General features: G+C 41.4%; 1 protein-coding gene across 1 annotated transcript in view; it reads left to right on the plus strand.

The window, feature by feature from the left end:
• LOC122787163 (A disintegrin and metalloproteinase with thrombospondin motifs 10-like) overlaps positions 1–23,085 on the plus strand; it is a 1,217,364-nt gene that overhangs the window by 707,275 nt on the left and 487,004 nt on the right. The window lies entirely within an intron of this gene.

Here is a 23,085-nt window from a genome sequence, read left to right on the forward strand (position 1 = left end):
AAAAGGGTGATTGTGAGGTGGAGTTCAGGGAAGAGTTAAGACAGGCACTGGGAGGCAATGCAGAGTTACCGAATAGCTGGGTAACTACAGCAGAGCTAGTAAGGGAGACTGCTAGGAAGGTGCTTGGTGTGACATCTGGACAGAGGAAGGAGGACAAGGAGACATGGTGGTGGAATGAGGAAGTACAAGAGAGTATACAGAGGAAGAGGCTGGTGAAGAAGAAGTGGGATTGTCAAAGAGATGAAGAAAGTAGACATGAGTATAAGGAGATGAGATGCATGGCAAAGAGTGAGGTGGCGAAGGCTAAGGATGAGTTATATGAGAGATTGCACACTAAAGAGGGAGAAAAGGACCTGTACCGATTGGCTAGACAGAGGGACAGAGCTGGGAAAGATGTGCAGCAGGTAAGGGTGATAAAGGACAGTGGGGGAAACATACTCACAAGTGAGAAGAGTCTGTTGAGGAGATGGAAAGAGTACTTTGAGGGGTTGATGAATGAAGAAAAGGAGAGAGAGAGAAGGTTGGATGATGTGGAGATAGTGAATCAGAAGTGAAGCAGAGTAGCAAGGAGGAAGTAAGGACAGCTATGAAGAGGATGAAGAATGGAAAGGCTGTTGGCCCAGATGACATACCAGTGGAAGCATGGAGGTGCTTAGGAGAAATGGCAGTGGAATTTTTAACCAGATTGTTTAATGAAATCTTGGAAAGTCAGAGGATGCCTGAGGAGTGGAGAAAAAGTGTTTTGGTACCTATCTTTAAGAATAAGGGTGATGTGCAGAGCTGCAGTAACTACAGAAGGATAAAATTGATCAGTCACAGCTTGAAGTTATGGGAAAGAGTAGTGGAAGCTAGGTTAAGAAGGGAGGTGATGATTAGTGATCAGCAGTATGGTTTCATGTCAAGAAAGAGCACTACAGATGCAATATTTGCTCTGAGAGTGTTGTTGGAGAAATATAGAGAAGGTCAGAAGGAGTTGCATTGTGTCTATGTGGACTTAGAGAAAGCATATGACAGGGTGCCTAGAGAGGAGTTGTGGTACTGTATGAGGAAGTCGGGAGTGGCAGAGAAGTATGTAAGAGTGGTACAGGATATGTACAAGGGTAGTGTGACATTGGTAAGGACTGCGGTGGGAGTGACAGATATGTTTAAGGTGGAGGTGGAATTACATCAAGGAACAGCTCTGAGCCCTTTCTTATTTGCAGTGGTGATGGATAGGTTGACAGATGAGATTAGATAGGAGCCCCCATGGACTATGATGTTTGCAGATGACATTGTGATATGTAGTGAGAGTAGGGACCAGGTTGAGGAGACCCTGGAGAGGTGGAGATATGCTTTAGAGAGGAGAGGAATGTAGGTCAGCAGGGCTAAAACAGAATGTATGTGTGTAAATGAGAGGGAAGGTAGAGGAATGGTGAGGATGCAGGGAGTAGAGTTGGTAAAGGTGGATGAGTTTAAGTTCTTGGGATCAACAGTTCAGAGTAATGGTGAGTGTGGAAGAGAGGTGAAGAAGAGAGTACAGGCAGGGTGGAATGGGTGGAGAAGAGTGTCAGGAGTGATTTGTGACAGACGGGTACCAATAAGAGTGAAAGGGAAGGTCTACAAGAGGGTAGTGAGACCAGCTATGTTATATGGGTTGGAGACGGTAGCATTGTCGAAAAGGCAGGAGTCAGAGCTGGATGTGGCAGAGTTAAAGATGTTAAGATTTGCACTGGGTGTGACTAGGATGGACAGGATTAGGAATCAGTATATTAGAGGGTCAACTCAGGTTGGACAGTTTGGGACAAAGCAAGAGAGGCGAGATTGCGTTGGTTTGGACATATGCTGAGGAGGGATGCTGGGTATATTGGGAAAAGGATGCTAAGGATGGAGCTGCCAGGTAAGAGGAAAAGAGGAAGGCCTAAGATGAGGTTTATGGAGGACATGCAGGTGGTTGGTGTGAAAGAGCATGATGCAGAGGATAGGAAGAAATGGAAACAGATGATCCGCTGTGGCGACCCCTAACGGGAACAGCCAAAAGAAGATGATGATGACATAATTTTTTGGAATATATTGAACACAGTACTTCATTTTTGTCATTGAAATTGATTTTTTTGGATGTCAGTATTTATAAAGATGTGGATGGACATTTATATACTAAATTATTTTGGAAGGATTGTTACAGATAGTCCATGTTACACAGATCTAGTATGCATCCACAGCATGTTTTTACCAATGTGATTAATGGCCAGTTTCTATGAACATCAAGATTGGATGTTTAAGAAAGCGATTTTTCTAAAGATCTTATGGAGCTGGGTAAGTGTTTCAGGAGTAGAGGTTACAAGAGCCAGGAGATAAGTTCTGCTATGCTTAGGGTTGTTGGTGAACGGCATAGTAATAGGAGGCCTTCCGGGTAGAGTAGATATTGGCAGAACAGCCTAAGTGAAATGGGATAGTGTTTTTGTTCCCTTAGTTTATCGTTCAAACTCCAAGGCCATTAAAGATATTATAACTAAGAATTGCAATATATTGAGCACTGATCCCCAATTGCACACTATTAGTTGAACATCCCTGGTTTTATTATAAGAATAATGCCTCATTGAAGAGATTGTTATGCTATCCAAAGAGGAGTGGATCAACAGTGACTGATATGAGTAATAAAATAGGTATGCGAAGTGTAATAGTAAGAATTCAGTTTACATCACTCAATGCATACAGTGTTGTGCTTCTTATGCTAGAAAGATGAACAGAAAATTGAAAGAGAGGATACATGACCATATGTACTGTGTCTGTAAAGGGCATAAATTTAGTGGTTTAGCCAAGTATATATTGCCATCAGGTGTGACACATCAGTTCAGGTTTATGGCTTTAGAAGTCTTGTATGAGAATGAATGTATGAGGGGTATTGTAAATTGGACTGAGGATCATGAATTGAGATGGATACTTATGTTTAGAGCTCATCAGGGGACTGGTTTGAATGACTACTTATCGTTGAAACCTGTTTTGAAAAAACGTAAGTTGAAGCATGGGAAAAAAGTTTTTTAATGTACTGTATTTGCTAATTTGCATTTTTTTATTGTGTCATCTGCGATTGGTTGTTTTGAATTCTAGATTGATTATAAATCAGTTATGATATTTTTGTACAAATGTCTGAAGAAACAACTAGTTCACAAAAGCGCTCACTCATTAAACTCATTTTGTGATAATGTCTGGTGGTTATTTTAGTGTTATAGCTGTGTTTCAGTGCTGGTTCATTCTTTTGTTTGCAATACAAAATTAGGTATTTGTTGATGGCTAGTTATTTTAGATTTATTCATGAAGTAATCTGTTCTATTTTGATATACACTGACATCACTCTGCAATGTATCTTTCCCTTTGAAGTTAATACTATGAAATATGCAGTGCATGGACATTATTAACTCATAATTGGCTTTATTGTCTGCAAATGATAAACTAGTTTTAATTTGCATCTTCACCAATGTAATTTCATCATTTAATACATTTAACTATCTATCATTATTCTTTAAAAGAAGGTGAAGCACTTTCAAACTTATGGCATTGAATAAAGTCTTAACATTTTGTTTCTAGAAGAACTTATAACTATTAATCCCAATAGGAAAAGAAGTAATTTGAATACATCTTTGATACTGACAGCCCTTTAATACAGTCTCTAAAATAAATACTGTTGCATGACAAATATTTAAATGTATTCACTTTTTTCTCCAAAGACATTAATAGAGTAGAAATTCTATATTAGAAACTACAGGTTTTCCTTTTGATTTATATAGTTTAGCTAAGTGCACTAGTCAATAGTGATATGTGGCCTGTATTTGTGATTTTTTGCTTACAGAGTGTCCTCTAAGTTTAAATTGCGGTTTGTGTTTGTGCAACAAGCATGTTTTCATTTTAAATTGACAGCTTTGTAAATATTGTTTTGTCTTATTTATCAAGTTCTTAAATAAGCAGGTACATTGAGGGTATACAGCAACCACAGGTAGAATCCCAGTTTAAAATAGGTCTTAAAGTAGGGTGGAAAAACAGAGGCAGCATGCAAAATATTTATGACAGTTTTATTTCTTTACTATATTTTTGTTTTGACTTTTTAACCAGTGTTAAACTAAAAAGGAACTTAGTTGTGTGGTGCACTTCAGATTTCTCCTAGCAGTATCGCATAGATATATTTATCAGTGGTTAACTATTCCTTGTTTCAAGACAATGAGAATAAAACACAAAATACAAAAGTAACCACCCCTTTCAGTCCATCTTGCTGTTTTAAAAATAGTAACTCTCCACTAAACCTTAACTTTTTAAACAGGTAAAACTCAAGTTACCTACTTTCATATCTAACTTCTCTAGTGCACACTGCAGAGTGCATTCTTTTCAATCTTACCTTTAAGCATCCCTGTTACTAGCACTTTCTCTAATACCTAAAAAGATCATCTCTACTTGACTCCAAGTAGACTTTTCTCTATCTGTTAAACCTAGCACTTGTTCCTACAGTACTTATTACCTTGATACGGCACTCTTATAGATAGCACCCCAAAAGGCAAACCCCCATTTCTCGGTCACCACGTCCCCGGAATCTCTTTTAAAGTTTTTTGTCTAGTCCTTCTAGCATGTCGAGGGATCAGTTGCTAGTGTCCTCTCCTGCTCAGCTGGTGAACCTGGGAATATTGAGGCAATGTTACAATTGCCTCATGTACACAGACAACCCTCTCCTCCTCCCACAAAACACAAATACATGCGAGATGCAACTATACGGCCAAACTGGAGGCTGAGCTCTCAACATAGGACTGGCAAGACCAGTCAGGAGGAGAAGGTTACCACACACACTATAGACCCAGTCTCACATAGTACCATCACAACCTCAAATCATACACATAAACACACAAAGACATACTCGGCTCTGATCAAAATCTACTAAAACAGCAGAGGCCACCAAAGCAGACACCCAAACAACCACCACCTCAGAACACAACACCTGCAACACATAGACCTCACAGTCAGAGTGTCAAACAGTCACAGCCCTTAAGGCCAAACACAATGCCAGACACACTAGTCATTGGTGACTCCATAGTCAGACACACTGACGTCCCGCCACCAGACTGAGTAAGGAGAAGGTCACAGTAAGCTGCCTGTCGGGCGCTAGAATCCGCCACATAACGCAAGCACTCAGGTCTCTCAACAGCAGGTACAAATATGACTCAGTCATTGTCCACGCTGGTGTAAACGACCTGAGTACCTCCTTGGACTACATGAAAAGAGACATTGAGGAGCTCTCTGATTATGTAGCCCAGGCAGGTATGACCCTGACCTTGAGCAGTATCCTACCTTCACCAAGAATGATGCCACAATACAGAGATAAGATGATCAGCTTTAACAATTGGCTTAAACTCTGGTGTCATTCAAAGGGGATCCAATGTCTGTCTGCCTGGGATGACATGCTGGACAAGCCACGCTGAAGGGACGGCTTGCACCTGTCACCCTGGGATTCGGATATTGGCAAAGGCTCTTGCCACCCCATAGTGCCTTTTAGGCAAGGCTCAAATTCTAAACCTACCACCCTAGAACACAAAAAGGAAAAAACTAAGGGTAATGCTGCTCAATGCCAGAAGTCTAAATCTCAAAATGCATGCACTCGAGGCCCTTCTCAGTATGGAGAACATCGATGTCTGTGCAGTGACAGAAACCTGGTTCAAGGCTCCTGAGAGCACCCCAGCACTATCAGGTTTTACCTCTTATCATGCCCGCCCCAAAATCCGGACAATACCAAGAAAGGAGGGTATCCATATTCATCAAAGACACCCACACCTCAAGACTGGTGGCAACGCACGATGCATCGGAGACCATCCAGGTGCAATTAACCATAGGCAAGACTGCTCTGCAAATTGTAGCATGTTACAGGCCACCCTCACAAACTCAGGAACCTCACATGGCCTTCCTGAAAACACTAGAGGGGATAAATGTATCACCAAACACCATCATACTAGGTGACTTCAATTACCCTAATATAGACTGGGAACACTACTCAAGCCCAAACACCCTAGCCCAAAAGTTCCTGGAATTCATAAACTCAAATGCCATGGAACAACTAGTCACCATCCCCACAAGAGGAGAAAACATACTTGATCTCATCATCACGAACATGGGAGCACAATGTTCAACACCGGAAGTATACCTCACTGGTGAGATCAGATCACAAACTAATCTCGCTGGAGGTCCTCATCCCACCCCACCTGAAATAAAAAGACCACAGTAAAGAACTTCGAAGCCGACTTCACACTTCTAAAGACTAGTGTGGTCTCCTTTAAGGCCCCGAGCCGACGGAAAACAGTACTCAAGCCGCTGAATCACTTACAAATGCCTTCTACCAGCACCTGCAGGACTGCATGGATAAGGCAATCCCAAGCAAAACAAAGACTCTTTGTACCAAAGGCAAGCATCCACTCTGGTGGACCCCAGCCATAAACAAACTCTACAACAAAAGGAGGAAGCTACTACAAGATAGAGCAAAATCCTTAAAAGGTAAGACACCCTTGATCACTATAAGTAAAAAACTAAGAGCTCTCATAAAATCATCCAAAGCAAATTTTGAGAGAAAAATAGCTAAAGACTCAAAAGACAATCATAAGGCCTTCTTTAGCTATGTTAGAAACCTGGGAGGAAACTCCCAGATATGCTCAGAACTAGTTCAAAATGATGTGAAGATTACTGATCCTACAGACATTGCCAACATACTGGCTGACAGGTTCAGTGCAAACTTCTCCCCCCCCCAAAAGGAGAGATATCTATACCAAGCGATTGCAGCCCCAAACATCTCCAACGCCCAAGTGAGAACTGCTCTCTCCAAAGCAAAAACACAGCATCCATGGGACCTGATGGTGTCCCCGGCTGTGTGCTCCACGAACTCAATGAGGAATTAAACCCACAGCTAGGACAGCTGTTTAATCATAGTCTTACCTCTGGATATGTACCCAGGAGTGGCGCACTGCAACTGTGGTCCCACTTCACAAAGGCGGTGCCTCCACCGACCCTGGAAATTACCGTCCCATTAGCTTGACAAGCCTTATCTGCAAAGCCATGGAGAGGATCATAATGGACCTCATAAATAAAGACATAGGGAATTTGCAGACTTTGGATCCATCCCAGTTTGGCTTTGTCAAAGGCAGATCATGCCTTCTAAACTTGGTTGACTTTTTCAAACAGTCACCAAAGCCATTGATGAGGAAAGGCAGTCCATACAGCCTACCTCGATCTGGCTAAGGCCTTTGATACAATACCCCACTCGGGTATCATTGAAAAACTCATCAGCTTAAATGTTAACCCATACATCACAAGATGGGTTGCAAACTGGCTGAGTGACAGAACCCACAGGGTCAGAGTTGCTGGCGCCATGTCAGACTCAAAGCCTGTCACAAGTGGTGTACCACAGGGCTCAGTCCTGGGCCCACTCTTGTTTGGCATCTACTTTTCAGTACAAGCAAACACAGGAGGGTTATGGCTGACAAAGTTTGCAGATGACTGCAAACTGGGCCATAGTAGAAAACACATCTGACACAGATATCCTTCAGAAGGGTCTCACAGAAACGGATAACTGGTGCCAGAGCCATGGCCTAAAGTTAAATGCCAAAAATGCATAGTCATACCCTTCGGGAAAAACAAGGTTACCTAGCTACCAAATAGGTGGCAATCCACTGAGTACAGAAGAAGTTATCAGGGACCTGGGGACCCAGGTTGATAGTAGTCTGTCATTCGACACCCATGTAGCTAAAGTAGTTAGGAAGACCTTCTACATTGCCCACCTTATCATGAAGGGATTCTCATCTAGATCAAGGAGGTCATAGTCTCCCTATACTCATCACTCATCAGACCAATGATTGAATACAATGCCCCATTCGAATGTATCTGACCCGACACTTGCAGCAGCTGGAGAGGCCACAAAAGTTCCTCACCAAAAGGATAAAGGGTCTCAAACATCTGTCCTATGCTGCCCGACTGAAAGAACTCCAGCTCTATTCAGTCGCCACCGCTTGCTCAGAGGTGACCTTTGCCTAACATACAAGGCCATGTCAAACCCAGATTTGATGAATATGCTTCACCTCAAAAATCTAGATCCGTCAGAGCCACAAGGGCGGAGACTTAAACCGTACGGCTGCTATTAATAGGACGTGCTGGAGGGATAGATTCATCACCCAAAGACTCCTATGCTGTGGAATAAAATCCCGGTATATGTGAGGCAGAGCACCTCGCTGGCCTTGTTCAAGAGAAATCTTGACCAATGGATGGGAGATCGCAGATATACCCCAGGGATTACCTCAGTGTCACTGCTCAACAGAGGCACAGCAAAATAATGGGTATAGTTCCCCATACTAAAGGGGTGGCTTAAGCCACAAAACTATGGGCTAGGCTTGTAAATGCCCTCGGGCAGATAGCCTAGTATGAACCTATGAACCTATGAACCTATGAAAACTGCTAATTTTCATTCTGACCCTGATTGTTCTTAGACAATATGTGATGTGGTATCCATGCTAAACTACATGTTTCTTGTTTACTGGTAAGGCACACAAATGAGGTGAACAATAAAAGTTCATTCTATAACAATCAATCAAAACTGGAAAGTTTTAAGTGATAATTCTGAAGTAGTCAAGGTTGTAGGGACTGCACCCAGCTTTACATATACAAAAATTCTAAGAAAATTAAACAATATTTGGAGAATGACAATAATAAGAAACCACCTGTATGTACAAAGAAAAATCACAGGACGCATAACTGTAGTTTTTGCAATGTTTGTAGTTATATATCAGAAGGTCTATCTATTATGCTTATACACATGGATAAAAGTATTAAAATTAATTGGTACTTTGTAATTCTACAGGATTAGTATACATTGTGATATGTTCACACTGCAAAGCTTTCTAGACAGGAATGACTATTATGAAGGAATGACTATTATGAAGTTATACAATGGAATTAAAGTACATCTATATGCAAGTAGGGTTAAGGATGCAAACAATGTACTTTACAAACATTCTAATGTTTGTACATCTTATTAAAACATTTATTTCTCTGTTTTAGAGCACATTCCTGAAGATTATAGAGATGGTTGTTATAAAAATCTATTACTAAAGAGAGAAAAATTATGGCAGTTAAAAATGCAGTCTGATAAACATCCTGGATTGAATGAAACAATATGTATGCAATGTTTTTATAGTTATTTTTATGCTAGGTCACTTTAAAGAATTTTGAATATTAGTGGTTTAATCAGTGACTGGCTAATTAATTAAATGGTGTTTATTTGAATTTGATATATAATTCCTTAATATACATTATGGTTTTATTCTAAAAAAGTCCTTCGCTCAACGCTTTCTGAAATTCATAAATTCCAATGCCCTGGAACAACTTATCCACACCCCCACCAGGGGCAACAATATCCTAGACCTAATCATTACCAACATGAGTGACTGGTGTTCCACATCTGAAGTCAACTCTTTTTTGGTCAGATGCGACCATAACCTAATCACCCTAGATATCCACATCCCGACCCACCCACCATTAAGGAAACCATGGTAAAAAATTTCTCCAAAGCCAACTTCATGCTCCTTAAGACAGAAGTGGCAAACTTCGTTACACCCATGCAGATGGACAATATAGTTACGACTGCTGAATCCTACACAAATGCACTCTATAAGCACTTACATGAGTGCATGGAACGTGCTATCCCAAACAGAACCAAGATGCTATCCTCCAAAAAAAGGAAGCCAATCTGGTGGCCCCCTGCCATAAACAAACTGTACAACAGAAGGAAGAAACTGTTGCAAAAGAGAGTAAAATCCCATGAGTGGAGGAGCTCCCTGGTCAGCCTCAGTAAGAAGCTGAGATCCCTTATAAGATCCTCAAAAGCTAGCTATGCAAACAAAATCACCACTGATTCTAAGGGCAACCACAAAGCATTCTATGGCTATGTCAAGAATCTCAATGGCAACACCCAGATCTGCTCTGAGTTACAGCACAACGGCACAAAAATTACAGAACCAACTGATATTGCCAACATCCTGGCCGATAGGTTCAGTGCTAACTTTACCCCCCTCTCACGCCCTAAAGGGCCCATATCTATACAGGAAGAATGCAGAGTCCCTGTAATCACATCTATGCAGGTAAAAGCTGCACTCTCTAAAACCAAAAACACAGCATCCATGGGACTGGACAACATCCCAGGCTGTGTTTTACATGAACTTCAGAACTAACTGGCTCCCCACCTAAGCACCATTTTCAATCATAGTCTCATGTCAGGCTTTGTGCCCATTGAATGGTGTACAGCAACAGTTATCCCCACTCAACAAAGGGGGAGCCACCACTGATCCTGGGACTATCGCCCTATTAGCCTGACGAGCCTGGTCTGCAAGGCCATGGAACATATCATCATGGAACTCATAAACAAAGACACTGGTAACCTCCAAACTCTGGACCCCACCCAGTTCGGGTTTGTGAAAGGCAGATCATACTTTTTGAACCTGATCGAATTCTTTGAGGCAGTCACCAAAGACGTAGATGTGGGTAAGGTGGTTCACACAGCCTATCTTGACCTTGCCAAGGCTTTCAACACCATCCCCCATTCTGGAATTATAGCTAAACTCACTAAACTAGGTATAAATCCCTATGTCACAAGATGGGTTGCCAACTGGCTCACACACAGAACCCACACTGTAAAAGTTGCAGACTCCAAATCTGACTTCAAACCAGTGACAAGTGGAGTACCACAGGGTTCAGTCCTGGGACCTCTCCTGTTTGGTATCTACTTCTCTGAAGTACAGGCTAACACAGAAGGCCTCTGGCTAATGAAGTTCACAGATGACTGCAAAGTAGGAGCCATAATCAAGTCCCCAAATGATGTGGACATCCTATAGAAGGGCCTCACTGAGACAGATGCCTGGTGTCAGAGGCATGGCCTCAAGCTTAGTGCCAAAAAGTGCATTGTCATCCCCTTTGGTAAAAACTCTGTACCCATGAACTACCACATAAATGGCAGTCTACTTAACACCGAATGTGTGATAAGAGACCTTGGGACTCAGGTGGACAGTAGTCTCTCCTTTGATAATCACATTGCCACAGAAGTCAGGAAATCCTTCTATGTGGCACACCTCATCACAAAAAGGTTCTCATCAAGGAAAAAAAGAGGTAATTGTTCCCCTCTACTCGGCACTCAGTCCCATTAGAGAGTACAATGGCCCTTTTGGAATGTACCTCACAAGACATCTGCAGCAGCTGGAAAGGCCACAGAAGTACCTCACAAAGAGGATTACTGGCCCCACACAGATGCCCTACACTGACCGTCTCAAAAACCTCCAGCTTTACTCTGTAGTATATGGGTCTATATTATCCAATCAAAACACGAAAACCACAAACACCATTTGGGTGACACCAAATGGTTGAAAATGGAAAATGTCGCGCGCTTAAATGGAAATCACCATAGGGAAATTCTTCCCTTCACTTCAATGTAGTTCGATCTTGGAGTTGGAATATTTAAGTAGGGGGGTGTAGGGGTGCAGGAGGGCATGCCCCCCAACATAAAACAGTTAGTTAGACATTTGGTTTTGTAGTTTTGTTTTTTCTGGATTCGATATTTCCATTTTTCACTCATTTGGTGTCGCTCAACATGCGTTTGCTGTTTTTGTCTTTTGTTCTCATAATATAGACCCATAGTATATTGCCTACTCTGAGGAGATCTCTGCCTAACATATAAAGCTATGTTAATCCCATAGCTGTTGGATATGCTACACCTAAAGAAATCTCAATCCCTCCGAGCTACATGCTCTAGGGACCTAAACCTTGCCACCACAATAAACAGGACATGCTGGAGGGATAGATTCCTGTCCCAGAGACTTCTCATACTCTGGAACAGGCCACCCATCTATGTCAAGCAAAAGTTCTTCATTAGCACTCTTCAAGAAAAATCTTAATGATTGGATGGGAAATAGGAAATACACCCCGGGGATCAATTCTGTGGCTCTGCTTGACAAGGGCACAGGAAATTAACTTTCTTGGGTGGCTTACTTAGGCCCTTGGGCCGATAGCCTAGTACCTACCTATGAACACACCAAAAATAAAACCACTGAAATTTTTATTGTTGTCCTCTTTTGTGTGCCTTGCCAGTGGATGATTTTCTTGTTTAGTTGTTTGTTATTCATCCATTTTGGTTTTATTTGGGTACGTTTCTTGCTTCTCATTCATGTGAATTAATGAGCTATTAAAAGCCACATAGCAATTTTCCCAAACCAAGAAACATGAAATACACCTATTAGATGACCATTGACCATATAGGAAAAAAACACATACATATCTGAAGCCTTCATAAAGCTGTCCCAAAATTTTACAGTTTTCAAAAAACAAAAACATACAAGGTTGCAGCTGTAAATATCAGAAAAATAATATCGATGCAGAGGTGTATAATATTGCAAAAGAGCAAGCTGGAGAGACTGTTACCTAATTCATTAAAACAGACAAGAGATTCATCTCTATGAACAAGTAAGAGGAAACACAGTAACTTATTAGAATCTTCTAACTCATGGCAAACAAAAGTTTAAAAGTAGATTTTTAAAAAGTAGAAATGCCAAAGACTCATGCTACCAACAAATGAAAACAAAATGGTATATAAAATGAAGTAACAAAATATATTTATTCTTGTGCAAAAAAGCAAAGAAAACCAATTTTATGCAGCTCTGGGTACCCAGTGAAGTTCCAGAAATGTGCCTATATGCACACTAAAGCATACATACATACATATAAACATACATACATTGCACAGCAATCTGGTTGTCTTCCAGATACACTAAGTGACCATCATCCAACCTACCTAATTAGGAACAGATCCCAAACCATCAACCAACCTATCCTCAGAGTAGTTAGAAAAAAAAAACCTTTATAGCTACTGATCTCATCAATACTCTAAAAAGCTGTAACTGGACCCCCCTAAAACATCTACCTCTAGACGATGCTGTTGAGTACTTTAACACAAACTTTATAAAAATCTTAAATCACCATGTACCCCCGAGAACCATTAGAATAAAAACTAACTATGCCCCATGGCTAAGAAAAGATACTAAAACTAAAATGAAAGAAAGGGACAAGGCCTGGATGCAATATCAGAAAAACAAAACCACTACTTTGAGACAAAACTATGTAGAGCTCCGTAACAAAGCCAAAAAACAAATCAAACTAGACAAATCCAGCTACTATACAAGCATGCAAGAAAAATATGCTCACAACCCACAAAAATTCTGGGCCTCAATAAATGGTATAGTGCATCCAAGAAAGTCCACAACCCCAACCCCTGTGCTTCCAAATAACCATGAAAATATTCCTACTCAGTTTAACAAATTATTTACCGAAACAGTCCAGACCCTTGCCAATGACCAAAATAGTACTAGCAGCCCCAAACCAATAACTAACCCACCCCAATATACAAAACAATAGCCCCCATTTTCACCTCCACTCTGTATCCACCAAATCAATATTTAAACTCCTTGATAAACTTAAACCAAACCACTCTAGCAGCTGATAAGCTGCCAGCAGACTTCCTTCAGATCTCAGCTGAAGCTATAGCCTGTCCTGTCTCTAGTCTCATAAACAGATCTCTCTCAGAATGCAACGTCCCCACCTCATGGAAAATATCATATATAATTCCACTGCACAAAGGAGGCAACTCCTTAGAGCTCAACAACTATCGTGCAATAGCAATCCTAACACCTTTATCCAAAATATTAGAAAGAGTTGTTCATACTCAACTAATACAGTACCTCCAGAATAACAACCTACTCTCCAAATCCCAGCATGGCTTTAGACCTTCCCATAGCACCACGACAGCACTACTATCATTCACCAACATAGTTAACCACCACAGAAACAAGGGTCTATTTGTTTCTTCCATATTGTTAGACCTATCAAAAGCCTTTGACATGGTAAACCACAGTCTGCTTCTTGATACTCAATCCACCCTAAATATGTCCCTCCTCTATATCATGGTTCAACAGCTACTTATCTGCCCGTCAGCAAGCAGTCCTATGGCAGGACCAATTGTCCCCCCTGTTACCAGTAACCATAGGAGTCCATCCTTGGCCCATTGCTGTTCTCTCTATTTACAAATCAGATCTCATCCTCCTCTCCCACTGCCTCAATAGTACAATATGCAGATGACACCACCCTCATATGTGCTGCCCCTACCTTTAGTGAACTGCAAACCCTTACCCAAAATAACTTCACCCTAGCCGAAACTTGGTTCACTAACATCAAACTTCTTCTTTATCCAAAAAAAAACAAACTAATTATTTTCAGCCCTGGCAGAGCTCCTCCCCTAAATAATAATTTCACCATTAGCTCCAAAGAAAACATTCAAATCAGTCCAACCACACACACTAAACTGCTAGGCGTAGAAATAGAAAATAACCTGAGGTTCAGCATCCACATAGCACAAAACATTAAGAAAGTTAATAAAAAACTTGGTCTCATCTACAGGAATAAACAGTTTATGACAAAATGCACCAAAGTAACCATCACAAGGACTCATCTTCTATCCACCCTCCTCTATGCCTCTCCCATCTTGATCAATCTCTGCCAAACTGATCTAAATAAAATGGAATCTTGCTACAACAAGATTGCCAAGTTTGCTACTGAAGCCTCATATAGGTCCCACCACTGTCACTTCCCTTAAGCAACTGGCTTGAGTTGCCTCATATACTTCTACTCAATCAACTCTCTATACCACACAAACTCTACTACCACCCTGAGATAACCCCAGCACTTCAACACCTAATTCAGCCCCACATTCCCTCTAGAGCCTTATGATCTAGTAACCAGAACCTCATAACTGTCATCAAACATAAAAACGAAACTGGTAAGTCCCTCTTTGCCAACACCATTGCCAAAACCTGGAACACACTACCAAGCCAAATAACTTCTACAACCTCCTTTAGTCAATTCAAAAAACTCCTGAAAACCCACTATCTAAGTAAATGGCTATGCTCATGCCACTCACCAGGCTAATCCATACCAAAAGAATTTGTCAGGGTACAGCTATGTATAAACAGTTTTTCCCCTGAAAGCTTCCAAACCCGTATGCATTTACCTTACAAAATTAATAACTGCAAAAGAAAAAAAATGTATCGTTGATTGTCTACTGTAAGAAATGTTAATCACTAGCATGATGTCATGTTGTGTGTATATATGCTATATGTATGTTTGTTAATCACCAGCATGTTGTCCTGATGTGCATATATGCCATATGTATGTATGTTCTACTTCTTTTTACTCTCATGTAATGTATTGTAATTTGGAGCTTTTCTCCCCGGGCCTCCGCTGAAAATGGACCTGTGTCCAGTCAGACTTTCCCAGTAAACAGATGTAAAATAAAAAAAAATACATTAACCTGGAACATGGTGAAACACTGATTTGTGAAACATCTATATTGAAAGAGTCGGCTGTGAATGTTATGGCTTTCTAATAAGGTCAGAAATACTCATCTACAGTCAAGTAGAATAAATGCTTCATCTGGGCATATTCATATTGGTGTGTCTGCAACCTTGGAATTGGTTTATATGGGTAGTAGATTGGCATAGTGATTAAAGTGTTCACCTTATCAGCACAAGCTGCAGGGTTTGATTCTGACATGAGGTAATTGGCTGGGCTTGGAATGGCCACAGGGACAATTAGCCTTGTACTAATTTATGTAAGCTCTGTGGTGCATGCGATAAATGCATACCACTTTTGTAGCAGTATAAATAACTCTACAGGGTATTAGCATGAGGCCACCTCATAGGTTCATAGGTTCATAGGTTTATACTAGGCTATCTGCCCTAAGGCATTTATAAGCCTAGCCCAAATTTTTGTGGCTTACGCCACCCCTTATATGAAAAAATACTGTGCCCATTAGTTTGTTGTGCCTCTGTCCAGCAGTGACACAGAGATGATTCCCAGGATAAACCTACGATCTCCCATCCACAGGTCAAGATTTCTCTTGAACAGAGCCAGCGAGGTGCTCTGCCTCACATGCATCGGGATTTTATTCCACAGCATAGGGAGTCTCTGAGTGATAAATCTATCCCTCCAGCACGTCCTATTTATATCCGTGCTAAGGTTTAAGTCGCTTGCTCTAGTAGTTTTGGTGGATTTGGATTTTTTGAGGTGGAGCATGTCCATTAATTCCGGGTTGGACATAGCCTTGTATGTCAGGCACATGTCACCTCTGAGCAGATGGTATGCAACTGAATAGAGCTGGAGTTTCTTCAATCTGGCAGCATATGACAGATTTTGGAGTCCCTTTATCCTTTTGGTGAGGAACTTTTGGGGTCTCTCCAATTGCTGCAGATGTCGGGTGAGATACATCCCGAATGGGGCATTGTACTCGATCATTGGTCTGATAAGTGTCTTCACAGGGGAACAATGACCTCACTAGATCTGGATATGAATCCCTTCATGATCAGGTGGGCAATGTAGAAGGTCTTTCTAACCACTTTAGCAACGTGAGTGTCAAAAGAAAGGCCACTGTCAACCTGGGTCCCCAGGTCCCTGATAACCTCTTCTGTGCTTAGTGGATTGCCACCTATATGGTAGCTTGGGGTTACCTTGTTTTTCCCGAAGGGTATGACTATACATTTTTTGGCGTTTAACTTCAGGCCATGGCTCTGGCACCAGCTATCTGTTTCCGTGAGTCCCTTCTGAAGGATATCCGTGTCCGATGCACTTTCCACTATGGCGCCCAGTTTGCAGTCGCCTGCAAACTTTGTCAGCCAAAGTCCTCCCATGTTGGCCTGTACTTCTGAGAAGTAGATGCCGAACAATAGGGGCCAAGGACCGAGCCCTGTGGGACACCACTTGTGACCGGCTTGGAGTCTGACATAGCGCCAGCAACTCTAACCCTGTGGGTTCTGTCCTTAAGCCAGTTTGCAACCCATCTTGTGACATATGGGTTTACATTTAAGCTGGTAAGTTTTTCTACAATACCCGAGTGGGGTATTGTGTCGAAGGCCTTTGCAAGGTCAAGGTAGGCTGTATGGACTGCCTTTCCTCATCAATGGCCTTGGTAACTGTTTCAAGAAGTTGACCAAGTTCAAAAGGCATGATCTGCCCTTGACGAAGCCAAACTGGGTCGGGTCCAATGTCTGCAAGTCCCCTATATCTTTGTTTATGAGCTCCATTATGATCCTCTCCATAGCTTTGCAGACTAGACTTGTTAAGCTTATGGGGTGGTAATTACCAGGGTCCGTAGAGGCACCGCCTTTGTGGAGTGGGACCACAGTTGCCGTGACGCCACTCCTTGGGCACGTATCCTGTGGTAAGGCTGAGATTAAACAGCTGCCTTATGTGCAGGTTTAATTCCTCATTTAGCTCGTGTAGCACACAGCTGGGGACACCATCCGGTCCCATTGATGCTGTGTTTTTAGCTTTAGAGAGAGCAGCTTTCACCTGCGCATTTGAGATGTCTGGGAGGCTACACTCTGCTGGGATAGTTATCTCTCCTTTAGGGGAGAGGGGTGAAGTTTGCACTGAACCTGTCTGCCAGTATGTTGGCAATGTCTGTGGGTTCAGTGATTTTTGTATCATTTTGGACTAATTCTGAGCATATCTGGGAGTTTCCACCCAGGTTCCTAACAAAGCTGAAAAAGGCCTTATGATTGTCCTTTGAATCCATGGCAATTTTTCTCTCAAAATTTACCTTAGTTGATTTTATGAGTGCGCCCATTTTTTTACTAATAATGATCAGGGGTGACTTCCCTTTTATGGATTTTGTTCTATCATGTAATAGCTTTCTCCTCTTATTGTAAAGTTTGTTAATGTCTGGGGTCCACCAGACTGGACGTTTGCCCTTTGTGGAAAGAGTCTTGGTTTTATTTGGGATTGCCTGATCCATGCAGTCCTGGAGGTGTTCATAGAAGGCATTTATAAGGGCTTCCGCAGCTTTGGTTGTGGTTTCCACTGGCTCAGGGGCCTTGAAGGATACCACACCAGTCTTGAGTAGTGTGAAGTTTGCTTTAGAGAAGTTCTTCACTGTGGTCTTTTTGTTTGGGGTGGGGCGGATGTGGATTTCCAGTGAGATTAGTTTATGATCAGATCTCACCAATGAGGGATATACTTCGGTGTGGAGCATTTTGTCCCCATGTTTGTGATAATGAGATCTAGTATATTTTCTCCTCTCGTGGGAACAGTGACTAGCTGTTCCATGGCATTTGAATTTATGAACTCCAGGAACCGTTGGGCTAGAAAGTTAGGGCTTGAGTAATGTTCCCAGTCTATATTCGGGTAGTTGAAGTCACCCAATATGATGGTGTTTGGAGATACATTTATACCCTCCAGTGTCTTCAGGAAGGCTGTGTGGGGTTCCTGAGTTTGAGAGGGTGGCCTGTAGCATGCTACAATTTGTAGAGCAGTTTTGCCTATGGTTAGTTGCACCTGGATCGTTTCGAAGCCGTGCGTTGCCACCAACCTGGAGGTGTGGGTATCCTTTATGAATATGGATACACCCCCTCCTTTTGTGGTGTGGTCCGGGTTTTGGGGCCAGAACGCATGATATGAGGTAAAACCTAATAGTGCCTGGGTGCTCTCAGGAGCCTTGAACCAGGTTTCAGTTACAGCACAGACATCGATGTTCTCCATACTGAGAAGGGCCTCGAGTGCGTGCATTTTGAGAGTTAGACTTCTGGCATTGAGCAGCATTACCCTAAGTTTCTTCCCATTTTTGTTTTCTAGGGTGGTAGGTTTAGAATTTGAGCCTTGCCTAAAAAAGGCACTATGGGGGTGGCAAGAGCCTTAGCCAATATCCGGAATCCCAGGGGTGACAGGTGCAAGCCGTCCCTTGTGAAGCAGTGTGGCTTGTCAAGCATGTCATCCCAGGCAGACAGACACTGGATCCCCTTTGAATGACACCAGACATTAAGCCAATTGTTAAAGCTGATCATCTTGTCTCTATATTGTGGCATCATTCTTGGTGAAGGAAGGATACTGCTCAGGGTCAGGGTCATACCTGCCTGGGCTACATAATCAGAGAGCTCCTCTATGTCTCTTTTCATGTAGTCCAGGGAGGTACGTCTCAGGTCGTTCACACCAGCATGGACAATGACTGTGTCATATTTGTACTTGCCATGGAGTGACCAGAGTGCTTGTGTTATGTGGCGGATTCTAGCCCGATAGGCAGCTTACTGTGACCCTCTCCTTGTTCAGCCTGGTGAGTGGGACGCCAGTGTGTCTGACTATGGAGTCACCTATGACAAGTATGTTTGGTGTTGTATTTGGCCTTAAGGGCTGTGACTGCTTTGCACACTGCTTTTGTGGTTTATGTGTTGCTTGTGTGGTGTCTTGAGGTAGCAGTTGTTTGGGTGTCTGCTTTGGAGGCCTCTGCTGTTTAGGTAAATTTTTACTCAGAGCCTCCGAGTATGTCTTTGTGTGTTTATGTGTTTGATTCAGTGGTGTGGTAGCATTATGTGAGGCTGGTTTTGTGGTGTGTGTAGTTGCCTTCTCCTCCTGTCTGATCTTGCCAGTCCTGAGTTGAGAGAGCTCAGCCTCCAGTTTGGCTAAATAGCTGCATCTCTCAAGTATTTGTGTTATGTGGGAGGAGGAGAGGGTTGTCTGTGTACATGAGGCAGTTATAACATTGCCTCAAGATTCCCAGATTCACCAGCTGGACCAGAGAGGAGATTGACAACTGACCTTTGGACATGCTAGAATAATATTGGGAATTCCTTAATAATTGAAAACAAGGGCCAGTGGGGAGTGAGGGTGTAGTGCTTTTAATTTTTAGTGCTGACTTATATAATTGCTTTAGTGAGCAAGTGCCAGGTAACTTGAGTGCAATGTGTTACAAGTAACTAAATGCAAAAATGACAAACAGTAACTTTCTTTCAAGTGAAACAAGGAACTAGTACAGTAAGCAATGCAGATATCACTAGTGATCCACAGAAGCTGAGAAGCTGCGTATTAGGTGGAATTAGCTTCCAGGGAAATAACAAGCAAACAAACAACAAGCATATAAACAAAGCTAGATTCAGCAGGCCTGGATCTAGTCTATGCTAGAGCAAACAAGGTGTACCAATTTCAGTAAGATACAGTTCAAATATTCAGGCACTATAAACCTTTAACCAGAAATTCCCAGCTCAGAAGGGCAGAGTCCAGCCTCTTCTCCCACAAGAGTGCAGACCACGAACCTTTTTAATGTAAAATAACTGGCCTGAAGCCCAAGTGCCTAAACCAGAACTAATACCCTTGGACACTGGGCTCTCAATCAGCAGTTCCCAACTTAGAAGGATGAAAGCTACCTGTCCTGCCATCACAGTGCTTGCCACAAACCTTCCTAATGTAAAACAACTGGTCTGAAGCCCAAGTGCTTAATCCAAAAGACATAGAATGATAGCTACACTTTAATCAAGTTACAACCAAGCAGTAAAAAATACAATTGAATACTTTAGAGAATGTCTGGATTAGTGCTCAAGTTACACAAACAAAGCTAGATCCAGCAGGCCCGAATCCAGTCTATGCCACAGCAAACAAGGCGCACCAACTTCGGTAAGAAGCAGATCAGATATGCATGCACTATAAGCCTTTAACCAGAAATTCCCAGCTCAGAAGGGCAGAGTCCAGCCTCTCCTCCCACAAGAGTGCAGACCACGAACCCTATTAATGTAAAATAAATGGCCTGAAAGCCCAAGTGCTTAAACCAGAATTAATACACTTTTAGAATAACAGACACTGAGCCCTCAATCAGCAGTTCCCAACCTAGAAGGATGTAAGCTACCTGTTCTGCCACAACAGTGCAGACCACAAACCCTATCAGTGCAAAACAACTGGTCCGAAGCCCAAGTGTTTAAACCAAAATGCTTAGAATGAGTTACACCAAGCAGTAATAAATACAACTGAGTATTTTTAAGATGATGCAAAAGTAAAATGAAGTAGGTAGAAACACAAGTACAGTAAAAGCAGATAATTTTTTTTTTTTTTTATCTGAACAAGTGCTGAGATCAAAGAAACAGATTTGAGTGCTGAAACTAGAAAACTGGCTAGTTATAAGAAAAAAAAAACAAGCTAGAAGGCTTCCTTCAAACACAGAAGGGCTTGGGGGCTCAGAAGCCTACAAATAGTCTATACCACTTAACAGGAAAGGCAGGAAATAAGCTAAATTTTTTTTTTGTCTGTTTCCCAGATGCTCTCTTTGTACACATTAGGAGTGCCTGAAATCAGAATATGATCTCACTGCACTCAGTTGAGTAAGCAAATGAGATGGGCCCAGAGGCAGGCTGAGGGGCGGGCAGTTTCAAGGCCATGAAGATTAACACCAAAACAAAAACAGGGAGGGTGGGTGGGAAAAACTGAAGAGCAGAATAACTGCCACTTGAGTTAAATATTCCTTCAACACAGTTTAAATCAAATTAAATACTGTATTTTTTTTAAAAAAGTGCAGATAAAGGTACTTAAATTCTCTTATACGTCCAGTTGAATATAACCAAGTTCTTAGCTGGCCAAAGCTGAGGTTTTTAAGCAATAAAAATTTCACAATGCACCACTTAAAAAGGCACGGACAGGAAATCAAAGAATGTGGCTACCCCCACACCTGTAATTACTAGCAAATAACACACTAGCTTCAGTTCAACTTACTAAAGACCAGAATAACTGCCACTTGAGTTAAATATTCCTTCAACACAGTTTAAATCAAATGAAATACTGTGTTTTTTTTTAAAAAGTGCAGATAAAGGTACTTAAATTCTCTTATACGTCCAGTTGAATATAACCAAGTTCTTAGCTGGCCAAAGATGAGGTTTTTAAGCAATAAAAATTTCACAATGCACCACTTAAAAAGGCAAGGCCAGGAAATCAAAGAATGTGGCTACCCCCACACCTGTAATTACTAGCAAATAACACACTAGCTTCAGTTCAAGTAACTAAAGAGCAGAATAACTGCCACTTGAGTTAAATATTCCTTCAACACAGTTTAAATCAAATGAAATACTGTGTTTTTTTAAAAAAAAGTGCAGATAAAGGTACTTAAATTCTCTTATACGTCCAGTTGAATATAACCAAGTTCTTAGCTGGCCAAAGCTGAGGTTTTTAAGCAATAAAAATTTCACAATGCACCACTTAAAAAGGCAAGGACAGGAAATCAAAGAATGTGGCTATCCCCACACCTGTAATTACTAGCAAATAACATACTAGCTTCAGTTCAAGTTACTAAAGAGCAGAATAACTGCCACTTGAGTTAAATATTCCTTCAACACAGTTTAAATCAAATTAAATACTGTATTTTTTTTTTAAAAAAGTGCAGATAAAGGTACTTAAATTCTCTTATATGTCCAGTTGAATATAACCAAGTTCTTAGCTGGCCAAAGCTGAGGTTTTTAAGCAATAAAAATTTCACAATGCACCGCTTAAAAAGGCAAGGACAGGAAATCAAAGAATGTGGCTACCCCCACACCTGTAATTACTAGCAAATAAAACACTAGCTTCAGTTCAAGTTACTAAAGAGCAGAATAACTGCCACTTGAGTTAAATATTCCTTCAACACAGTTTAAATCAAATGAAATACTGTGTTTTTTTTAAAAAAAGTGCAGATAAAGGTACTTAAATTCTCTTATACGTCCAGTTGTATATAACCAAGTCTTAGCTGGCCAAAGCTGAGGTTTTTAAGCAATAAAAATTTCACAATGCACCACTTAAAAAGGCAAGGACAGGAAATCAAAGAATGTGGTACCCCCACACCTGTAATTACTAGCAAATAACACACTAGCTTCAGTTCAAGTTACTAAAGAGTAGAATAACTGCCACTTGAGTTAAATATTCCTTCAACACAGTTTAAATCAAATTAAATACTGTATTTTTTTTTTTAAAAAGTGCAGATAAAGGTACTTAAATTCTCTTATACGTCCAGTTGAATATAACGAAGTTCTTAGCTGGCCAAAGCTGAGGTTTTTAAGCAATAAAAATTTCACAATGCACCACTTAAAAAGGCAAGGACAGGAAATCAAAGAATGTGGCTACCCCCACACCTGTAATTACTAGCAAATTACACACTAGCTTCAGTTCAAGTTACTGAAGAGCAGATTAACTGCCACTTGAGTTAAATATTCCTTCAACACAGTT

This window comes from Protopterus annectens, chromosome 13.part0 (assembly GCF_019279795.1).
Source record: "Protopterus annectens isolate FY-2018-M chromosome 13.part0, PAN1.0, whole genome shotgun sequence".
In the NCBI taxonomy this organism is placed as follows: domain Eukaryota; kingdom Metazoa; phylum Chordata; order Ceratodontiformes; family Protopteridae; genus Protopterus; species Protopterus annectens.